Source organism: Oryctolagus cuniculus, chromosome 7 (assembly GCF_964237555.1).
Source record: "Oryctolagus cuniculus chromosome 7, mOryCun1.1, whole genome shotgun sequence".
Lineage (NCBI taxonomy): Eukaryota > Metazoa > Chordata > Mammalia > Lagomorpha > Leporidae > Oryctolagus > Oryctolagus cuniculus.
Genome location: NC_091438.1, coordinates 57950715 through 57966236, shown reverse-complemented (window position 1 = coordinate 57966236; position 15522 = coordinate 57950715). Strand labels below are relative to the sequence as shown.

The 15522-nt window shown below is 46.8% G+C and overlaps 1 protein-coding gene across 3 annotated transcripts in view; it reads left to right on the top strand.

Annotated features, from left to right (window-relative positions):
* The first annotated feature begins 3276 nt into the window (after positions 1-3276).
* The window catches only part of CTTNBP2NL (CTTNBP2 N-terminal like), a 63743-nt gene continuing 51497 nt past the window's right edge, over positions 3277-15522 (top strand). Inside the window, exon 1 of one of the 3 annotated variants that reach the window (XM_008264666.4) lies at positions 3277-3409. The gene's annotated coding sequence lies outside the window, so the exon portion shown is untranslated. Of the gene's footprint in view, positions 3410-6847; positions 7109-15522 lie in introns of those variants that run through there. The other 2 variants (XM_002715769.5, XM_008264669.4) reach the window with 2 other exon arrangements.

Sequence of the window (15522 nt, the reverse complement as noted above, 5' to 3'; positions counted from 1 at the left end):
AAAACAACTCCAGGACACTCTCTCACTGCTGTAGCCTGCGTGAGGCTCCCAAAGTCCTGCCTGCTTCCTAGCTCCAGGCTTGGACAAGTGGACAGGAGAGCAATCAGGACACCCTCAGGACAGTGCCATGTGCAAGGCTGAGTGACCGCACGCTTGCGGAGAGCTTCAGCACGTGCTCAGCAATGGGCAGGAGGGAAGCCAGGGAGGCAGGGGAATGGTCACCTGCTGTAAAGGAAGTAGGTCACAGGGCGCTGCTTCCTCATGGTCAGGCTTGAAGGATGAGGGGCCTTCAAAAAATGCATGGAAAATGCATATTACAAAAAAAAAAACTTGCATGGGTTTCAAAAACTTTTTGCACCAAAATAAACCTCTCTATGAATTCCATTTCCCACATGGTCTGTGAAGCACCTGCTTAGAATGGGTGTGGGGGGTTAATAGCTTACAAAGGGAGGGAGGAGCTGATTCACTGATTCACAAACAGTGACTCAGAAGCCAGCAGAAAATAGCCTGTTCTCCCAGGTCTGCCTCACTGTCCAGTGATGAGGCACTTCCTCATTGCACACCCATGGCCAGAGCGAAGCGCAGGAGGAGGAAATGTAACTCACGATGTGTTTTTACCCTCTCAGACCTTGTATGTCCAGTCAGTATTTAGTGAGCACTTACTAAGTGCTCTTAGCCAAAGTATCTCCTGGTTTTTCCCATTACCTCTCAGATGGCATTATTCTGCACACAAATCACGCCGCCTTTGTGAAGTTCTGTATTTCCTAGGACACAACCCAAAAGCACTCGGGCTGCTGCATCTCAGCACATCATGCTGCTGGCTTTAGGTGCAAGACAGCGCTGACCCTCTGAAGTCCACGATCAACACAGGGAGGCATGGAGCTGTCTTCCTGGCTCTCGTATTGGCTTTGCAATTATCCATGCCCGTTGTCTGCACTGTGAGGTCCTCCTTGTGAGATCTAGTGGGCGGTACACCGAACATGGTATAGGTGTGAGGTTATCCATCTTTACTGGACGCTCTTTTTAAAAATTTTTTATTTATCTTGTTTGAAAGAGTTACGGAGACAAAGAGATCTTCCCTCTGCTGGTCCACTCCCCAAATGACAGCAACAGCCAGGGCTGGGCCAGGGTGAAGCCAGGAGCCAGGAACTCCATCTGGAACTCCCATGTGGGTGGCAGGAGCCCAAGCACCTGGGCCACCTTCCGCTGCTTTCATTACCAGGGACTGGAAGTGGAGCAGCCTTGACTCAGACTGGTGCTCGTGTGGGATGCTGGCGTCACAGGCCACTGTGCCACAGTGTCATCCCTGCAGGTGCTTTCTTTACCATTTACTAGCTCTATAACCTTACTTAACCCCTCTTGAGTCTCTGTCTTCTCCTCTGTAAGTTGGACACAATGTGGTCTTTTGTTGTTGTTGTTGTTAAAGATTTATTTATTTGAAAGGCAGAGTTAGAGAGAGAAGGACAGATATCTTTCATCTGCCAGCTCACTGCCCAGATGGCTGCAATGACCAGGGCTGGGCCAGGCCATAGCCAGAAGCCAGGAGCTTCCTCTAGGTCTCCCACGTGGGTGCAGGAGCCCAAGCACTTGGGTCATTTGCTGCTGCTTTCCCAGGCACATCAGCGGGGAGCTGGATTGGAAGTGGAGCAGCTGGGACTGACTTGAACCGGAGCCCATAGGGGATGCCAGCGCTGAAGGCTGCAGATTAACCCACTGCACCACAGCACTGGCCCCGATGTTGCCTATCTTACAGGATAGGGACCGAGTTCTCATACAGCACTGAAGATTATTTTTTTATTTTATTTTTTTGTTCTTTTGACAGGCAGAGTGGATAGTGAGAGAGAGAGAGAGAGAGACAGAGAGAAAGGTCTTCCTTTGCCGTTGGTTCACCCTCCAATGGCCGCCGCAGCCGGCGTGCTGTGGCCGGTGCACCACGCCGATCCGATGGCAGGAGCCAGGTGCTTCTCCTGGTCTCCCATGGGGTGCAGGGCCCAAGCACTTGGGCCATCCTCCACTGCACTCCCTGGCCACAGCAGAGAGCTGGCCTGGAAGAGGGGCAACCGGGACAGAATCCGGCGCCCCGACCGGGACTAGAACCCGGTGTGCCGGCGCCGCAAGGCAGAGGATTAGCCCAGAGCACCGGCCCGAGCACTGAAGATTAAATATCATGATATGAAAGACCCTGCACAGTGATGTCGTGATAAAAACTCCCACCTGGTCAGGTGGTTACAGACTGACTACTTCCTCCTCCCAAGCTGTAAACTGCGCCCTGCCTGCAGGATGGCGGGTGCGTCCCCACGACTGTGTTGCAAATAATAATTCAAACAAGCAATACTGAATTAAAGGTAATACATTACACATTAGAAACATTTGTCTTATAAGTACTTTTACTGTGCTAAAAATAGTGTGGTTCCGATCAATTTCCACCTGTGCGCCTAGGAAAAAGGAAACTTCGACCTCAGAGAGTGGTGCATCTTCTCTGTCTGCAGGCTCTAAGTCCTTCTTAGAGCTTGTTGCCACTAAGATCTACATTCCTTGCATCCTCCACACTGTCCTTTGTTTCCGCTTCACTGAAAACGCCATTACCCTGCGGTACAAGGGACCAGGAACACGAAGAAGTCTCCTCACCTGGCAAGAGACTTGCCACACAAACTTGGGATTGCTCCATTCCTGCCCCGAAGGCGGACAGGCTACGTCTATGCCCTCCTGGGTGCTATCCCGTGTCTCTGCCCCGGGGGCTCCAGACCTAGTATCCTCTTCTGCACTTCTCTGAAACAGAGGAGTGGTCGGTCCCGGGTCTTTCCTGTTGGCGCCCTTGCTTCCAGCACCACACCCAGGCGCGTCCAGGAAAAAGGGAGGGAGGGAGAGCAGGAAGCCACTTTACCAGGTTTTCAACAGCTAATTTTAAAGCAGACAACAAAGCTCACTTTATTTATTAGCATTTTACATAGGATTCCCATCAATCGGGCCATCAGACGCCCGCCAATCCCAAAACTCCTGTACAGTCAGGGTAAAGAACCTAGCGCTCGTGCCCTGGCCCTGCCCAGGAACTGCACAAAAGGTAAGAAAGTTGCAGACCCCGGGCCCGGGGCAGCACGAGCCCACCCTGGAGCCCCGGCAGGAGGAGGGCGCTTCCTTCCGGAAGTGACGCCACCTCAATCCCAGCCTGGCTCTCTCCAAACAAAAGGGATCCTGGGGCCCTGGGAGGAGCCTGAATGACATTGGAGAAGCTCCTCCTCCAGCCCGCGTGGATTGGTGCCGGCGCTGGAGAGACGAGGCGGTGACTGGCCCAGGCGAATGCCAGTGGCCCCGCCGGCGGCTGGGGAGGCGGGACCTCGGGGGCTGTGGATGGGGAACGGGTGGCGGCGGCGGAGGCGGCGGGGAGCGGATCCCGGAGCGCCGCGGGAAGGTAGGGGCGGCGGGTGCCTGGGCTCGGCGGTGGCGGGAGGCCGGGTTCTCAGAGAAAAGCAGGCGTAGGAGCGCGGGTAGCCTCTGCCACCGGCCGCTCTCATCCCCGGGGCCATCCCCTGAGGGGGCGGGGCCGCCTCCTCCAGCTCCCGGTATTCCCCGAGGAGGCGTCTCCTCATCCTCCGAGGGTCCTCGCCGCTACTACTGCATCCCCTTCCAGTTCCCGGCTCCTCGGCAGGGGCTTCCGTCGGGACGCCGCTCACCTAGAAGCCCCTCCCGTCCCGCGCCCCAGCCTTGGCGCGGGAATCGCAGGTTCCCGTTCTGTAGGCTGCCGCCCCCACCCTCGCCGTGTACGCTCCGGGGGCCAGCCCGCTTTCCCTCCACCTGTCCCTGCTCGCCGGGGTGGCACCGGAGCCGGTTTCCTCCGTAATAGCATATCAGTTTTCCAAAAAGGAAGGATGAGGCGAAGGGGGAAAAAAAAATCAAAGACGCGTAGTAGACGGCGAGCTGCACGGGCGAAGCGGCCTTCGCCACTTGCGTTCTGCCCATCCCCCATCCTCTGCAGCCCCTCTGCAGCCCCTCTGCAGCCCCGGTGACCCTCTGCTCTCCGTGGGGGAGTCCAGAGCTCCCTTGCCTCGGGACTCTTGTAGACTCTGGAAGAAAGAGAAATGGCACCGCCAACCCACCACGCTTTGTACCTTCCCTCTATTGCTTCGGGACCGCCCAGCTTCTGAGGGTCGTTTCAGATTTGAGCTGCGTTTTATTTTTGCTTTCCACCCTGTTTTCTCCCCGAGAGCTTGATGGGAAGCCGTCCTCCTTGTGTTTCACGATGAGGTGGGCGTGTGGGCTATCTGCAGACTTGGCCTCGCGTGGGTAGGAATACAGGGCATATTGTTTGACAATCAATGAACAAGAGCGTGTTTTCAAATGAAACGGGGTGGATAAATAAATGAGGAACGAGGGTCTCGCCGGCCTGGGTGGGCTGAGCCCGTTGCTCAGGGAGAAGCCAGTTAACCTTGAAGCTGTACTGCAGGTTGAGACAAAAGGCAGGAAGTGTGGGGAGAAAATTCAGGTTCAGTCGTCTAGGTTTATGATTAATCTGGGCCCTCGGCCTTTGATTACTCCCCAGCCCCTCTTTTAGAGTGGCTTTTCCCCTACTGGGACACAAAAAACCTATAGGATGTTATTGATTGGTTTTATAATGCCATTATCATCCACCAAAATTTAGAATATCAGCAATAAAATTTGTATCTCAGAGATAAGGGTAAATAAAGGCAAGGTGGACGTTAGCTATTAACATATGTAAATACCAACACACGTCTCTGTGGTGTGCTTGTAAAGGATTTGTAGCAGATGCAACAGAGTGATGCCTTTTGCCTGATGTTCATGGCCTGGAGCCCTCAGTAACCATCTGTGCTTAGCACTTCTATATATTAAAACCTGCTGTATTTTTAGCCTTTTTTTTTTTTTCTCTGCTTTGCTTTCCATCCCAAGTCCATCTCACTGCTGTTATATTTAGCCAAAGCAATGAGATGCAAGGAGTTGGAATCACAGAGGGTGACTGTAGGCTGTTGTCTCTCACTCCCCTGCATAGCCATCCTGAGATGACTTCCTGGAGGTAATGAGTGTTGTGTGGTTGGGTTCCGAGTCTGCAGAGCGGTTCTCAGTGCTGGCTGAGCTGCTCAGTGGTTGTTTCCGGACCTGCAGGAGGAAAGCATCAAGAAGACTGTGTGTGCAGGGTCTTCCCAGCAGCACGGAGTGCACTGCTGCCCTAGTAGGGAAAGACATGGGCCTCGCTGCAAAAGCGGCAGAAAAAAACAGAGAACAGGAAATCCCAAGAAGATGTATCTTATTACATGGGCAGAGGTCAGAAAATAAGCTAAGAGGCTGAGGACACCAGTTGGTGGCAATTGCCAGGGCCTTAATAAATGAGAGGAAAAAGCAAATAACATTCTTGGATGATTTGGCACACTAAGCAGGACCTGTTTGATACAGCTTTGTGTCTTGGAAAGCTCCTCTAACTTTTTCAACATCCGTCTGGTGTGTTAAATGAAGAAAACATTTCGGAAGCAGAAAATTTGTATGTGCATCTTATTAAATTACAGATTCTGTGAGGGCAGATAGAGCCTTCTTTTTATCCTTTACAGTGTGTGGTATATATACTGTGACTTAATGAGTGTTTAAGGAACTTAGTTTGAAGCTATTGTCTTAAGCTGGAAAGATAGTGTACTGATAAAATATGGCATGCCTTATTAGTATAAACATATGTTTTTGGTCTTGATTTGACTTGATTTTCCTTATCTGAGGGCTTCTAAAACTCCAGTATCATAAGGAAACATATGCTGGCCAGGTAATATAATTTTGCCATCATGAAATATGAACCAGACTTATGAACCCAAGTGAAACCTGTGCATTTCAGAATTTTATTTTTCTAAGACTGACCTAATGGGGATGAAGTAAGTTGAGGAGGGCCTACTAACTGATTGTTTACTGATTTCCATTGAAGGATAGTTTCTCTGAGTGTTTGGTTTTGATAAGTTACTGATTTATTTCAGAATTTTTCAAAATGGATTTTTCGTTGATTTTGTGCTTTTAAGCTGGCACTAGCTATATAAACAGAACAGCCTCCCCAATGTAATCATATGGACTGATTATGGTGGGCGTAATACACAGTCTGCAATGGACTTGTGTTTGTAGTGCTGCCCGTTAAATCGCAGACCTTGACTTTGAGTGCTGGCTTTTCTGAGTGGAGCAGACTGGTGCGTTTCTCAGGCGTTGCCATTGAGCTGGCGTTGAGATGTGCCAGGTGAGAAGTATAGACTCGTCTGCAGGGGCACTTTGTCTAGTCAACTGATTGACCCCTCTCCTGGCTTGTCAGCCTGTTTCTAAATACCCTGAATGTTTGCTGCTAATAATGAAAATCAAGTCTTCCAAGTTTTAGTTTATGTATTTCAAGCGAGAAAATGGCTGTAGAGTGTGGCTGTTGGCAACACAGACTTCAAAGGCAAACCTGGGTTCAAATCCCAGCTCTACCACTGTGTAGTGGCGGGACCCAGGACGTGGACAGAGTTTTCCATCTCTGCCATACTTCAGTTTCCTTAGCTGTGGGATAGAAATAACTGGGGCCTGCATATGAGAAGCACTTAATAATTGATAGGTATTATTACCGTTATTATTATTAGCATGTGGCATGTAGATTAAAGCACTTAACAGGAAATATTTTTACCTCATTTAGCATTTTTTGCAAAGGTGAAGAATTGACGTGATTTTACTTATTGGTTGGTTTTGTCGAAAATTTTAGAGGGAAGCAGAGTTTGCATATTAAGATCTCAAAAGTCTGAGCTAAGGACTTTTAGGAGAGTGTATGTCTGTCTGGGAGTGTGTGTGTGTGTGTGTGTTTAGTAATTTTCTCATGCGAATTCTCTTTCTTGAACTTTGTAGCCTGAGGACAAAGAAGGCCAGGGATTCAGCCAGCTGGTGGATTCGTTCTGAATTATCAGTTGCTCAGAGCTGTGCTCTCTTGAGTACCACCATCCTAACTGGCAAATGGCTTTGTGCGTACTACGGTTGCATCTTCCATGAGACTTCAGGGATTTTCGGTGACAATTTTGATTAAAAGCGACTTGTGCCTTACTTTTGAAGACTACCCTCCCTCACACCCCAAAACTAAGAAGTCATTATAGGAACAACCAAAATGGAGGTGAGAAGAAAGCATGGGTTAGGGGCCGTAAGAGTGAAAGTGGAGGAAGGGGAGAGTGAAGGTTTGTGCATTGAAGAGAACAGGGCCGCAAGTAGGTACTGAACTCAAGAATGCAATACTATGGTCCTGCTTGCCAAGTATCTCTGAACTATATTTCATGGACAAAGCCAAAGCTTTCAATCCAAATGTGTCCTTTGCCCTTGAATCCTTTCTGGCTTCTATAATCCTTAATTGATATTGAGTTTAAAGAATATAACCCTAATTGTTAGCATAATAGGAACCAAGGGGCCAGTGCTACACAACTGGTTAAGGCATTGCTTGTGTCTCTGCCATCCCTTATCAGAGTTCCCGTTCCAGTCCCCGCCATTCTGCTTCCAATGCAGCCTCCTGACAATGTACCTTGAGTGAAAGGTGGCCCAAGTGCTTGCCATGCATTTGGGAAACCCAGATGGAGTTCCTGGCTCCTGGCTTCCTCCTAACCAAGACCTGGCTGTTGTGGCCATTTGGGGAGTGAACCAGTTGATGGACAAGCTCCCTCTCTTTCTCAGTCACTCTGCCTTTCAAATAAATATATCTTCTAAAAAGAAAAAGAAAGTAGGAGAGAAGAGGATGATGGGTTTGCAGACAAAAAAAAAAATTTCCTGACTTGAGTGCTTTAGGGGCACTTGCATATACCTTTATGCAGGGTGCTGGGAAAGGCTGGGCTGAGGTGTGCTCTGGCTCTGTCCTCATAGAAAGGTGAGAGCTGAGGCTGGCACTGGGGCGCAGAGGCAGATTAAGCTGCTGCCTGCAGTGCTAGCATCACATATGGATGTCCGTTTGCATCCCAGCAGCTCCACTTCCAACCCAACTCCCTGCTAATGTGCCCGAGGGAAGCTACAGAAGATGACCCAAGTCCTTGGGCCCCTGCACCCTTGTGGGAGACCTGGCTAAAGCTCCTGGCTTTGGCCTGGCCCAGCCCCAGCTATTGCAGCCATTTGGGGAGAGAACCAGCAGATGGAAGATCTCCTTTTCTGTATTGCCCTGCCTCTCTGTATAACTCTGCCTTTCAAACAAACCAAAACAAATCTTAAATAAATAAATAGATAAATAAATAAAAGAAGGGTGAGAGCTACGGAAGGAAGACAGAAGGGAGAAACCAGGATGAATGATTTCAAAAGGGAGAAGAATTCTAGGTTATGATGGAGAGAAGGGTGAAGGACACCTGAGAGATTAGTTATTGGAAAAAGAGAGGAAACTGTGGCGTTTGGGTGGGTGCGAAGATGACTTGACTTCTGCTGGCTGGTTCTTTTTTTTTTTTTTTGGCAGGCAGAGTGGATAGTGAGAGAGAGAGACAGACAGAGAGAAAGGTCTTCCTTTTGCTGTTGGTTCACCCTCCAATGGCCGCCACGGCCGGCGCACTGCAGCTGGCGCACCGCTCTGATCCGAAGGCAGGAGCCAGGTGCTTCTCCTGGTCTCCCATGGGGTGCAGGGCCCAAGCACCTGGGCCATCCTCCACTGCACTCCCTGGCCACAGCAGAGAGCTGGCCTGGAAGAGGGGCAGCCGGGACAGAATCCGGCGCCCCGACCGGGACTAGAACCCGGTGTGCCAGCGCCGCTAGGTGGAGGATTAGCCTAGTGAGCCGCGATGCCGGCCGGCTGGTTCTTTCTGTTACAGTAGGTGCTAGAGGAGTAACAGAACCAATCTAGTTTTAACTGGTTTAATATTTGAGAGCACAAAACAGATCTGGTGTGGTCTTGCACAGCAGCCTCTTCCTGATGCCTCCTGTCCTTGAACTGAAGACCAAGAAAGGGCCTCTCCCCGAGGCTTCTCCCCTCGGAGGCCTTGGCACTCACCACACCAGCTGACTCCTCACGTGGGCCCTGTCGGGGTCCGACTAGTTCTCATTCAGCATGTCTCCCATATTCGTCATCATTTCCCCGTAACGCCAGTTCCTTTTCTGACATCCCTGTTTCTGTTAGTGGCATCATCATTCTTGTCACCCAGCCTCAAAACCTCAGCTAATCTGGGACTATTTCCCCTCTTTGCCTCCCTAAATGGAATCAGTCACCAGCTTACTGTAAGTTCTCTTTAACATCCATTGTGTCAGTCTGTTCCATCCTTTTTTTTTTTTTTTTTTGACAGGCAGAGTTAGTGAGAGAGAGAAACAGAGAGAAAGGTCTTCCTTCCATTGGTTCACTCCCCAAATGGCCGCTATGGCTGGCGCACTGTGCTGATCCAAAGCCAGGAGCCAGGTGCTTCCTCCTGGTCTCCCATGCGGGTGCAGGGCCCAAGTACTTGGGCCATCCTCCATTGCACTCCCGGGCCACAGCAGAGAACTGGACTGGAAAAGGAGCAACCTGACAGAATCCAGCGCCCCAGCTGGGACAAGAACCCAGAGTGCCGGCGTCACAGGCAGAGGATTAGCCTAGTGAGCCATGGTGCTGGCCAGTCTGTTCCATCCTTAATGCCATCATCCTAGCTCATACATTTTTGTCTCATATCTCTACTGTCTCATATCCCTACTGTTAACTTTTCCTCACAGCTATTCTGTCTGCTTTGAAATTCTCTTTTGTCAAGTCCACTCTGTACCTTACAGCTTAGCCTTCCTAAAACTATGCTTTCCTCATTCACCTGGTTAATGATGGCTTCTCATTTCCTAAAAGATAAAGTCAAATATTGTTGATGAGATTTCAAGGTATTAGACATTTCTTTATAGTAATTCTTTGAACCAGATTACTAGGTGCTACTTTTCATCAAGTTGAATAGAAAGAGGAGTTGTCCATCAGAGTTCAGATCCTTGTGAGACAGAAGACAGATACATGTAAACAGATGAGTTGATATAATAGAGTACCTGCTTCTGAGTTATAAATGTAGATACTTATCCATCATGCATTTAATTTAATGTAAAACAGAGCTGTGATACTTTTAGAAAATCCATTTCACAATCATTACAAGTTAAATTGTGAGTTTATTAAAAGCTGTAAAAATTCAGCTGAAGCAAAGGCACACTTCTCGCCACCTGTGTGCTGAGGGCACAAGAAGCTGGGCTAGGCAGAAGAATGTCCTTCTCTTTTCCCAAGTGGTTCCCTTTGGCCTGGAAGTGGGTTGAACGTGTGTCCCTAAGCTGACTTTCCCAGGTACTAGCCGGCATGCCATCTGCTTTTTGTAGCAGATCAACTGCCAACTCAGAAGGACTAAACTTGCCTTTGATCTGTAAATTAGACACTTGACCAATAGACAGTGATGATGACCCATTGGAAAAGCCAAACTTCATTGTCCTGGCAGATGAACCAAATGAGTGTTCTAGGATGAGAAGCGAGAGACCTGGCCAGTCACGTATTTAAGCCATGAAGCCACCTGCTAAGAGTACATGTTATTATCCTGATTTTATAAATAAAGAACTAAAGATCAAAGATTAAGTGAATCAAGGAATTATGAAATGGCAGTGCCACAATATTATAAAATCCCTGCACTTCCCACCATAACTCTCAACCCCCACCTCCCTAGGAGAATGATTGTCCCTGAAGAACCTGGGAGCACAAACAGTTGCTAGGTTTGTTGTTGTGATACTCAGTTGCTACTGAATGTTAAACGTTTTTTTAAAAAATCTGTGATCTGCAAAACACCATCACTAGTTATGTTTTTGTCAGAGGTTTGGGTGAAGTTCTTTGCAGTTCTGGGGAGAGTCGGGTTATAGGCATAGCTCAGATGCAGGAACCTTAACGGCTTCATGGTTAATCCTCCGTACCATACTCCGTGTGGAGTTTCCCCGTTTGGAATCCTAGTGGAGTCAGTGACTTCAGCCTGCATTAGCATTTGAAGGGATTTTGCATTCTAGGCTGCCTCTAGAATTGTGGCCCATGAATCACTTACTGTAAATAAAATCAGTCTACCTGTTACTGTTCCCTTCTGTGGTGAATTTATTTTAAAAGAGCAGAAATTGAAGGGACAGATAGATGCTATAGACAGAAACTTAGTTGATTGAAATAATCATTGAAATTATCATTTCATTTAAACCAGGTAAAGCCAACTAACAAATGTCATTGAAATGGTTCAAACTTCTACTAATAGTCTGATGTTAAAAGAGTTATCTTTTTAAGTAAAATGTTTGCATTAATATAAAACTATTTGTTTTCATTATTCATTAATACCGGTTGTAGTAGTTCAGCTAATGTCGTTCTTCTGGTTTGGCCTTGCCTCACAGAATACTTGAAAGGGTGTGAGCAGATATCCAGGCAGACAGACCTGTTTTTAATAGCCTTGTGCTAATGTCCTCATTTGGGGGGAAGAGATGTGTAAATATTTGTTTATGATCATCAGACTACTTCCTCTTGTTCTTCAATAAATGTGTAAATTTTGGCAGCATTATGTAAGAGCATACATATAGAGACAGAGAGAGAAAGAAAGAGATACCTCACACCAGAGATGCATGAAAACAAACAAACATCTGATCTCTGTCACGGTATCCCAGAAAGTGGATTACACTGGATCTTGAAAAGCCGTGAGTATTCATGCAACAACTCTGGCCTCAGTACTCGTCTGTGAAGGGAGAGGGCTGGATTAGATTGTTTCTGATGTCCCTTCCTTGCGTGTGAATCCTGTTGTAGCAGGGATTTCTCCACCCCCTGAATAAAAGATCAGATGTGAGCGGTAGTTACCGAGGAGCAGTGGTTGACAAGAGGGCGTCTGGACTCAGATTGCCTGTGCTCGGATCTCATGTCTGCTATGCACCAGCCATGTGACACTTCGAGCCGTCATTTAGCCTCTGTCTCAGCTTTGCCGTCTGTAATGGAGTGCTGATGGATTTCTGGGTGATGGTTAGGCTACCTGCCACCTGAAGGTGTTATGAGGCTTGATTGAGTTAATACATGTCAATGGCAGAGCACTGTCTAGCACATATTATCAATGTTTAGCGCAATGTTTTTCTTTTCTCATTATTGCTATTATTGCTTAAATTCTTTAAAAACTATACTATCGAACTCTGAGGTAATGGTAATTAACTTTGTACAATTGAAGTTACTAACTTCTGTAGACAGCATAAATCCAGAAAACCTGATATCCTAGAATCTGCTTTGAATGTTGTATGTTTGAATGGAGTATTGGAAGTGTTGACCTTAAAGAGTATTAGCGTTGTTACAGAGCTGGTCTCTTGAGAGCTACTTTAAAGTCTGTATTTTGGTTTTAAAGATGTATTTATTTATTGGAAAGGCAGAGTTACAGAGACAGAGGCAGAGAGAGACAGACAGACAGACAGAAGTCTTCAGACCACTGGTTCACTCCCCAAATGTCTGCAGTGGCCAGAGCTGGCTGATCTGAAGCCAGGAGCTTCTTCCAGGTCTCCCAGTGGGTGCAGGGGCCCAAGGACTTGGACCATCTTCTACTGCTTTCCCAGGCCATAGCAGAGAGCTGGATCGGAAGAGGAGCAGCCCAGGCTCAAACCAGCACCCATATAGGACGGCGCAGTGCTGACCCTGAAAGTCTTGTATTGACAGTGTTGGGTAAGCACACAGCTTGGTCCGGTAGCACCATGGTCATTTCTTTGCCTGTGCATTCCTCATATGATATTTCAGGATAACTCACAGCAGCCTCCTTCAAAGGGTCTTGAAATTTACGGTCTCTAAAAGTGTTCCAAAACCATGCTGTTTTATATGATGCTGTCTATAGTCTGTATAGTGTGGCTAGAAAAAAGCCACTGATAAAGCCAGATATTCTGAGAAGTAGTATGTAAGGGCACTCATCAACACTAAAAGATGTTTATTTGGATGCAAAACATTTTTTGAAACCCGTGCATAGTCATAATACCTATTTTCTAGGAAATTTTTCCAGACCCCTCATATCACGGTGCTCTGATGGTGAGAGAAAGCCTATTCGGTGTAATGGGCTTTAAAAGTGGAAAGTGATTAGCATGTTGTGTTAGTTTGCTGGGGTGCCGCAACAGAAGACCACAGACCAGGTGGCTGAAATCAAACATTTTTTACAATTTGACGCTGGAAGTCCAAGACCCATGCATTGGCATGGTTGGTTTCTTCTAAGGCCTCTCACCTTGGCTTGGACAGGGCTTGTCTTCTCCCTGTCTTACCTCTCTCCCATCTGTCCATATCCACATTCTCCCCTTCTTATAAATATACTGGTCACACTGGATTGAGGCCCATTCTAAAGACCTCATTTAAACTTAATTACCCTTTTACAGACCTTGTCTCCAAATACAGTCACATTCTGAAGTGGTATGGGTTAGGACTTCAACATATGGATTTTGGTGGGACAGAGGCATAGGACAGCCTGTTAACACGTTATGGGGATCCAGATAGTTCGGCAGTGTCTTTTACATTTAACTGAGAGTAGCTTGATTTGAGGTATTGGTGATAAGACTTACACTGCCTAATATAAAAAGCAAATTGAATGAAATAAGATTTTTTTAACCTTGATTTTAAGTACTTTTGTAAATAATAATAGAAAAAACAGCCTTCTTTAACAAGTGCACGAAAGATCTGCTTTCTTGATTAGGAAATTATTTTCTGAGAGCATATAGACATGTTTTTCTTCCCTAGTCCAACCTTAAAATGCCAAGAGAGAAGTGAGAGTGTTCATTTGGAATGTTGTCACTCTCTTACCCAAATGCCTAAATGACCCTCTGAAAACCAGATATGCCAGGTGGTGGGGAACCTTACATCTTTTGAGATAGTCAAGATAATGTGTCAACACTCCCCCCTCCACCCCACAGATAAGAGGTTGCTTTGGATACATTTTTAAAAATAGCAGTGCATTTTTGTCCATATTTAGATTTAGTATTTATAAATGTGACAAGTTTCTTTTATTATTATTTCATATATACTGAGTTTCAAAAAAAAGTAAGTTATCCAGTGGAAAGCTGTGAAAAACACCATTTTTATAAAAACCTTTTTTTTTTTTTTTTAAGATCTATTTATTTATTTGAAAGGCAGATTTACAGAGAGGCAGAGAGGGCGAGAAGTCTTCCATCCGCTGGTTCACTCCCCAAATGGCTACAATGGCCAGAGATGGGCCAATCCATAGCCAGGAGCCAGGAGCTTCTTCTGGGTCTTCCACATGGGTGCAGGGTCCCAAGGACTTCAGCAATCTTCTACTGCTTCCCCAGGCCATAGCAGAGAGCTGGATTGAAGGTTGAGCAGCTGGGACTCGAACTGGCACCCATTTGGGATGCCGGCACTGTAGGCAGCAGCTTTACCTGCTATTCCACAGTGCCAGCCCTTAAAAACTTTTTAAAAATTATTTGTTTTCATTCTATTTGAGAAACAGGCAGAGAGAGAGAGCGGGAGCTAGAGCTAGAGAGAGAGAGAGAGAGCAAGAGAGCTGTCAGCCACTAGGTCACTCCTGACTTCCAGCAATGGCCATAGAAGGGTCAGCATAAAACTGGGGACCACAACTCAGTCCAATCCAAGTCTCCCACAGGGTGTCAGAAACCCAATTACTTGAGCCATCAACACTGCTTCCAGGACTCATGTTGGCAGGCAGCTAGAGTCAGGAGCTGGAAGCAGGCGTCAAACCTAGGGACTCTGATAAAGGATAGGGTGTCTTAACCACAGGCCAAACACTCACCCCAGCTCTTTTGAGTTTTAAGAATTAACTAACCTTCCATATTTTGCTTTCCTTATATTTTCATGAAAAGAGTATATAATTGGAACAATGTGCTTTACATCTTTGCTCATATTTGGTCATTAAAACTAAAAATTTACTAATTGGCCTGAAATCTGAGTCAGTTGGAGTCAGAGTATAAATTACTTAAGTTTGGTATCTGAATATATGATAAGTAATTTGGAGCCAGTCCTGTGAGGTAGTGGGCAAAGCTGCTGTTCCACTTCCGCTGCGCTTCTGATCCAGCTCCCTGCTAATGGCCTGGGAAAAGCAGCAGAAGTCGGCCCAAGTGCCTGGGCCCCTGCAGCCACATGGGAGACCCCAAAGAAGCTCCTGGCTTTGGCCTGGCATGGCTCTGGCTATTGCGGCTATTTGGGGAGTGAACCAGTGGAGGGAAGGCTTCACTCTCTCTGCCTCTGTGTCTGCTTCTGCTTCTCTGTAACTGCCTTTCAAATATATAAATAAAAAGAACTAATTTTTATCCAGTTTTGCAGCCATAACCTCTCCTAGATAAAATAACTGACTTTTAAAAAATATATTAGCTGAGTTGATTTTTTTATATGCGTATTTTTTAAAAAGTATTTCTATGTCAAGAACTATCTAAGGCTCATCTAAAAATACTGTTTTCCCTTTTGGCCCCATATCACTTGGGAAAAAAAAAAAAAGAGCCTTCAGTCCCACATAAACGTATACTCACACCCAGATACTAGACACAAATATCTGGTCCACCCTGTCCTACCCTGCCCTGCCCTACTGCTTGCATAGCTATAGAAGCTGTTTGTGGTATTTCTTTTTCTGTGCCAATCTCTGTATGGTGAAA